An 8,380-nucleotide genomic window follows, 5' to 3' on the forward strand; every position below is an offset into this window, starting at 1 on the left:
ATACTTGCACCAAGATCACATAAAGCATTACAATCAAAATCATTGACCTTCATCTTAATGATGGGCTCCCAACCATCTTCTAACTTCCTAGGAATAGAAGTTTCAAGTTTTAGTTTCTCTTCTCTAGCTTTTATGAGAGCATTTGTAATATGTTTTGTAAAGGCCAAATTTATAGCACTAGCATTGGGACTTTTAGCAAGTTTTTGTAAGAACTTTATAACTTCAGAGATGTGACAATCATAAAAATCTGAACCATTATGATCTACAGCAATGGGATCATTGTCCCCAATATTTTGAAAAATTTCAGCAGTTTTATCACAGGCAGTTTCAGCAGTTTTAGTAGTTTCGGACAGTTTTGCACGCTTTGCATTAGGAGTAGAAACATTGCCAACACCAATTATTTTACCATTGATAGTAGGAGGTGTAGCAACATGTGAAGCATTATCATTACTAGTGGTGGTAATAGTCCAAACTTTAGGTACATTATTTTCTTTAGCATTTTCTTCTTTTTCCCACCTAGCTCGCAATTCAGCCATCAATCTTATATTCTCAAATTCGAACTTGGATGGCTTTTGCTGTAGCAAATGACTTAATATCTGTAACACCCCAAATTTCAAAACAAAGAGAAAATGAATTTCCTTTTTCCAAAAATGAGAACCAACAAAAACTTTTCTTAAATAGAGTGCTATGCTTAGTGCTCATACCTATTACTTGTGTTTTTGCCATGATGAGTGTAATTATGCTTAGGTGATAAAACCTAAAACCCTAAAGTGATCAAGTGAAGATCATCAAACCAAATAAAATTAAAAGAGAAAGAAATCAAATAAGAAAAACCCTAAACCCTAACCTTCTCAAAAATCATGTAGATCTATTTTGAGAAACCTAAAATAAAAGGAAAAGACATATGTGGGCATATAGCCCTAATGTGTAAATTGTGAACTCTATCTTTCTTACTTTGCTAAATGGTAGTGAACCATTGCAAAACTTACTAAACCCTAAACCTCATCCCTCTTGTCATCAATCTTTGAAAAAAATAAAATAAAAAGAAAAGATCTTATTTAAGAAAAAGGCATATGCAAGCCTATGGCTACTTCTTGAAAATGATGAGCTTTGCTTTGTCTACCTTGAGTAGATGAATTGAAATACCTCAACCCACTCAACAAAGCACCTACCAATCAATTCAAGTGAGAAACAAAATAAAATCCAACATATGCATAGAGGCATATGTGGCACTTAGCCAAATTATCAAATCTTGACCTAGCCATTTCCATTGCCTCGAAATGGTTTGAACCTTTCACCTAACTCAATCTAATACCAAATAAACCTCACTCTTGTCAAAATGAAGCAAAGAAAAATAAAAGAATAAAAGTTGGAAATTCACAAAACCCTCACATATGGCTTATGCCATTTTTATAAATTTTGACCCTAGGCCAATTTGGTCTTCACCATTAGTTGAACAATGTTAATAAACACTTATTACAACTTTTGGAATCAAAGAAACACAAATCAAATGAATTTCAAACTCAAATTTGGCTCACATATGATAATGGTCAAATCTGCCATTTTTAGTCTGATCACTACTTTGAGCCCTTGCAATTCAAAATTTTCAAACTAAACTCCCTCAACTCTTTGCACCTCATCCAAGACAACATCAAGGTGAACACTTTTTGTAGAGATCACCATGCCAAATTCCTTTTAGATCAAATACTATGCTCATCCAAAGTTGCAACATTTTATTAAGTGGAACAATCTCCCCTTAGCCATTTTTGCAAATCTCTGAATTAAACTTTTCCACCACCACACCTCAACTCCTCTGGTCATTTCTAACTCAACCAAACACACATTTTTCAAATTGGGCAACCTTTTGAATTCACTCAAAAATTGGACAAATTGGCAATTTCCCAAACATGACACTATTTGACACTATTTCAAATAGTGTCCTATCTAACCCTAATCTACCCCAAACTACCCTACTTGGTTCCCCTGTCCCCTCTCTCCCTACACCAGCACAGCCACCCTAGGAAACCAACCCTAGCATGCATGTGCATGGCCATGCCGGCCATGTTCTTCCTCCTCTTCTCCCTCTCTTCCTCAGCTCTGGCCCCCTTGTCAAATGAGACCACCTCGACCTACTGCAACCCCCTATGCCCACCATGGCCGGAGAGGAAGCTCACACGCGTTAGGCAACGCGCACCCAGAGCGGCCCAGGCAATGCCGATCACGGCGTGGGCACGCCCCAGAGCACGCCACGGGCAGCTCAGAGCACCACCTGCCGCCGTCAACCCAGGCCCCCTCTCGCTCTCTCCCTTCACCAAATCGCTCCACTGGACGACCAGCGCCCGCCAGACACGCTCCATGCTCGACCTCGCCGCACCTCCGCGGACCTCCTCGCCTCCATAAATAGAGCACCCCCTGAGCCGAATTCCACACACTCCTCGCTTCCCCTCTTCCTCCTGAGCATCCTCCACTCCTCCCCCATCCACATTGGCCGCCGGAGCAAGCCAATTCGTCGCCGGAGCCCCGCCAGAACACCTGCACGCCGCCGTCGATTGCGACCACCCCAGACGCTCCCACGACCACCACTGGAACCGCCGTCGTCGACAACCTCGAACACCGTCGACGCCCTGCCTCGCCGACCGCCGGAGACCTCGCCAGCATCAAACCCTCGCCGCCAGTATCTCCCCTCTCGTCGACGTAGACGACGCATGTGAGCCGTCAATCCTTGTTCTAATCGTGTGTCTGAGACTGATCGGTACCGTTTCGGGTTTTATGACCCGCTGACAGGCGTGCCCCACCTGTCAGGCGGCCTGCCGCGCGAGATGCGCTGTTGGGCCAGCCCAACTCCCTCTCGCCCGTTTCGGCCCGTTATTTTTCCCGCGCAGCCCATTTATTTCAAATCTAAAATTCTGTTTTAAATTCAAATAGCTCACAGATGCTTTGTTTAAATTTGAATAGTTTCAAATCTACTGCACCAAATTCAACAAATTTTATATGGTTGGAAAGCTAGTAAAAAGATCTAAAAGATGCCACTGGTCCCATGTAAAGGTTTGCTGTAGAATTAATCTGATAAAAAGAAGAAGGCAGGGACTTTTCCCTATTCAAATAATTATTAAAAATCAATCAAAATAGATATTAAGTTAATTCCAACTCTAATAGCTCACATTTGACTTACACTAATTGTTTATGCAATAAAATGGTGTGGTCACTTTGCATGATCATGCCCTAGTTTAATTATGGACAATATGGCTAGTGTATGTAGTTGATATTGTCCAAAACTATTAAGTAAATCATATGAAGTCTTATACTTCATTTAAACCTTGTCTCAAATGAATTCATGTGATGTTTGGACCCCTGGCCAAACTCACTTATATGAATTACTTAGAGATCTAAATCATATGTAGCATTACTAAATGGTATGAGGTGGTCTACCTCATTTAAATCATTTTCTCAAATGATAATGATGAATATTTGACTTAGGTCAATAGAAGTTCATATATGATTGTTTGAGAAATTAAATCTTAAGAAGATTTCAATGAGAGGAAATTATTTCTCAAGAACCCTATGGAAACTATCATTTACATATTAAATAAAAGGAAGTGAATTCTCCTCAAGCAACACAACCCATGCACCCTAATTAGATTATTTGTGTGCATAGAATAGTTTGTGTGTTTGTATGTGATACATGGAATAGCCATTGAATTAGTGAGTAATTATACTCATATTCAAATTTAGACGCTAGCACCGGAGAGTACACGGAAGAAGAAGGTTGCTACCAGGAGGAGGAGGAGGAGGAGAACTTTGAGAACTACCAAGGCAAGCTAATATTCTTGCAAAGTGCAAAGCCCTTTGGGGCAAGGCACCATGAGTCTTATCTTTTCTTACATAAGCCTATCCCAAGTTTATACATTACAAGTTTTTACTTGTTTTCTCAAGAAGTTGCTTTTGTAGTTAACTTTGGTCAAAGTAAGGAAGTTTACTAGAGTAGTAAAGTTAGTCTCAATCAAGCAAAGCAAGGTAGCACCCCTCATGATTTAGAGCTAGTGCTAATGAAATAAAACTTGACTACTCTAGATGGGAACAATGTGACTTGAACTGAATTTGAAACCTTGGAATGATGAAGCATTCCATTGAATGATTTTTGAAGGTGAATATGACCAAGAGAAGATGGTGATTTTTGATAAAAATGATATTGGTTTGAATGCGATACCTTTCCAATAGTAAGTACCCCCACAATACCTGATTATGGGTAGGGCTTAACTGGAAGTTTATGCATCTTAGTATGGGTTCCCTCTGAACACACATCATAGGGGTTATGCTTGAGGCTGCCTCCGTTGTTGAGAAAAGATGTGAATTGAGGTGAATTGTATGGCCAAGCCCTGTGCAGTTCCCAGGTTGACAGTTGGTCTTCACTGGGAGGCCAAGCTCATGGGGAGAGGTGCTCATACTAGGATTTGTAAGTGAAAGGTTATGGTTGATGATCCGCGTACTGTGTTACGATGATTCGGGGTAATCCCGACGGTTGAAATCAAATGTTGTGGCACAAGTGTGCAACCTCTGCAGAGTGTAAACCTATTCGAATAGCCGTGTCCACGGTTACGGACGGTTGGAAAGGCCATACAGTTTCCGATGTCATATCTTTGAAAAATGATGTTGAAAGAAGATGGTGAAATGAATGGTGGTGAATTGAATTGAAATCACCATTTGAATGGTGGGAATGACACTAATGTTCCCACTTGAGTTAGTTAGCATTTGAATAAGCTTTTCTCAAATACTTGTGAACTAAAACTGGCTTTATGCAAATAAACTAGAGCTTAGCAAACATGACTAGAGTTGTCTAGCACTTACATTAGTACTAGTTTGCGAGTACTTGAAGTACTCACGGCTTTGTCCCTGGCTATTCAAATGGCCAGAGTATGAAGATGAACAAGGAGATGACCAGCAGGACGCCTACGACAACTAGGAGTCTTTCGACGTCAAGCGTTGGCCTGTGGACTAGAGAGTCCTTGTATCTTACGCTTCCGCTATGAACTTGTGTTTGTTCGTTGATCAATAGATCAACTATTCGTGTAATATGGATGATGTGATTCCAAGTTGTAAGACATTATGGTTTGTAATGAATGACGACTGTGATACTTAACTATTATGCCTCGCAACAACAATATTCCTGGGATTGCGATGTATGACATAATAGGCATTCGGACTTAAAAATCCGGGTGTTGACAAGTTGGTATCAGAGCCATTGTTTGACCTTAGGAGACCCTAGTTAGAATGGACGTCTGAAAAATTTAGTTTCAAAAAAAAATAAGTGAATATTTGTGAAAAACTTATTCTCACTCTTTAGTTCCTGCTCGTCCCGAGCAGGTAAACGATAAAAAGAATAATTTCTGTAGTGACATGCTACTTACATAACCTTGATCATACTATTACAAAGCATCTGAAATGAATGAAGTGACTCAAGGGAATGGTCTATAGTTGCTAACAAATAGATAACATATAGCAAAACTTTTCATGAAGAGTACTTTCAAGACAAGTATCAAAAGTCTTGCACAAGAGTTAACTCATAAAGCAATAAATTCAAAGTAAAGGCATCGAAGCAACACAAAGGAAGATTTAAGTTTCTGCGGTTGCTTTCAACTTTCAACATGTATATCTCATGGATAATTGTCAACATAAAGTAATATGATGAATGCAAATAAGCAAGTATGTAAGAATCAATGCATAGTTGACACAAGTGTTTGCTTCTAAGGTGGGAGGAATTAGGTAACTGACTCAACATAAAAGTAAAAGAATGGCCCTTCTACGAGGGAAGCATTGATTGCTATATTTGTGCTAGAGCTTTGGTTTTGAAAACATAAAGAGAGCATAAAAATAAAGTTTTGAGAGGTGTATGTTGTTGTCAACGAATGGTAGTGGGCACTCTAACCCCCTTGCCAGACAAACCTTCAAAGAGCGGCTCCCATTTTATTTTATTTTTGGGTGGCACTCCTTCCAACCTTTCTTTCACAAACCATGGCTAACCGAATCCTCGGGTGCCTGCCAACAATCTCATACCATGAAGGAGTGCCTTTTTATTTTAGTTTTATTATGATGATGACACTCCCCCCAACCTTTGCTTACACAAGCCATGGCTAACCGAATCCTTCGGGTGCCGTCCAACAATCACAAACCATGGAGTAGTGTCTATTTAGGTTAATTAATTTGGGACTGGGAATCCCGTTGCCAGCTCTTTTTGCAAAATTATTGGATAAGCGGATGTGCCACTAGTCCATATGAGAGTCTGTCAAAAGTAAATGACAAGGTTGAAAGCTAAACACCACATACTTCCTCATGAGCTATGAAACATAAACACAAATTGAGAAGCATTTTGAATTGTTTAAAGGTAGCACTCAAGCAATTTACTTTGGAATGGCAGGAAATACCACATAGTAGGTAGGTATGGTGGACACAATTGGCATAGTGGTTGGCTCAAGGATTTTGGATGCATGAGAAGTATTCCCTCTCGATACAAGGCTTAGGCTAGCAAGGTTGTTTGAAGCAAACACAAGTATGAACCTACAGACAAAGAAAACTTACATAAGAACATATCGCAAGCATTATAATACTCTACACTATCTTCCTTGTTGCTCAAACACTTTTACCAGAAAATATCTAGACCTTAAGAGAGATCAATTATGCAAACCAATTTTTACGGTAGTTCTCCACTAATAGGTTTAAACTACATGCAAAAACTTATGATCTACTTGAGAGCTCAAAACAATTGCCAAGTATCAAATTATCCAAGACATATGAGGCATTTTCTGTTTCCAACCAAATAAGAATAAGTGATGTAGCTTCCAACTTTTATCATTGAACATTAAAAGTAAAACGAAGAACAAGTGTTCATATGAAAAAGCGGAGCGTGTCTCTCTCCCAATCAAGGATTGCTAGGATCCGATCTTATTCAAACAAAAACAAAAATAAAAGCACACAGACGCTCCAAGTAAAACACATATGATGTGACCGAATAAAAATATAGTTTCAGGGGAGGAACCTGATAAGTTGATGAAGAAGGGGATGCCTTGGGCATCCCCAAGCTTAGACGCTTGAGTCTTCTTGAAGTATGCAGGGATGAACCACGGGGGCATCCCCAAGCTTAGACTTTTCACTCTTCTTGATCATATATCATCCTCCTCTCTTGACCCTTGAAAACTTCCTTCGCACCAAACTTCTCATAAACTTCATTAGAGGGGTTAGTACTCAAAAAAAACTTGAATCCACCTTGGTCCTGTAGTGGCACATTGCAAGAACTCAATAAAACATTAGCTACAGCCCTCTACGTCTAGAAAACCTCGCTTAAAGTCCACAAGAGACAATGCAAAAAACAGAGATAGAATCTGCCAAAACAGAACAGCCAGTAAAGACGAATTTTAATAAAATACTTCCGTTGCTCAAATCAGAAAACTCAAAACTAATGAAAGTTGCGTACATATCTAAGGAACACGCACGTAAATTGGCATATTTTTCTGATTTTTCTACAGAGAAAACAGCCCAGATTCGTGACAGATAGAAATCTGTTTCTGCGCAGAAATCCAAATCTAGTATCAACCTTCGATTAGAGGCTTCACTTGGCACAACAAGACAAAAAACTAAGATAAGGAGAGGTTGCTACAGTAGTAAACAACTTCCAAGACACAAATATAAAATAAAGTACTGTAGCAAAATAACACATGGGTTATCTCCCAAGAAGTTGCTTTCTTTATAGCCATTAAGATGGGCTCAGCAGTTTTAATGATGCACTCGCAAGAAATAGTATTTGAAACAAAAGAGAGCATCAAGAGGCAAATCCAAAACACATTTAAGTCTAACATGCTTCCTATGCAAAGGAATCTTGTACACAAATAAATTCATGAAGAACAAAGTGACAAGCATAAGAAGATAGAACAAGTGTAACTTCAACAATTTCAGCATATAGAGAGGTGTTTTAGTACCTTGAAAATTTCTACAACCATATTTTCCTCTCTCATAATAATTTTCAGTAGCTTCATGAACAAACTCAACAATATAACTATCACATGTAGCATGCTTCTCATGATTTCCAAACACATAATTTTTATCAAGTTCAAGAATAGTGGAATTAAAACTTTCAAACTTACTTTTATTAATAATATAACAAGGTAGTTGATCAATCTCAAGAGATATGGGACTCATAGAATAAGTCAAGAACTCTCCAATCCCATTTTCATTAGTAGTACAATTAATATTATCAAGTAACATAGGACCGTCATCTAGAGCTTTATCATAAACATTTGCTAAGCAAAATTCTTTAGTACCATGCATTTCGACATCAGGCACAAACAAAGCATTATCATAAGATTTATCAAAGTAGCATGGATTATCATAA

Source organism: Lolium perenne, chromosome 5, assembly GCF_019359855.2.
Source record: "Lolium perenne isolate Kyuss_39 chromosome 5, Kyuss_2.0, whole genome shotgun sequence".
Taxonomy (NCBI): domain Eukaryota; kingdom Viridiplantae; phylum Streptophyta; class Magnoliopsida; order Poales; family Poaceae; genus Lolium; species Lolium perenne.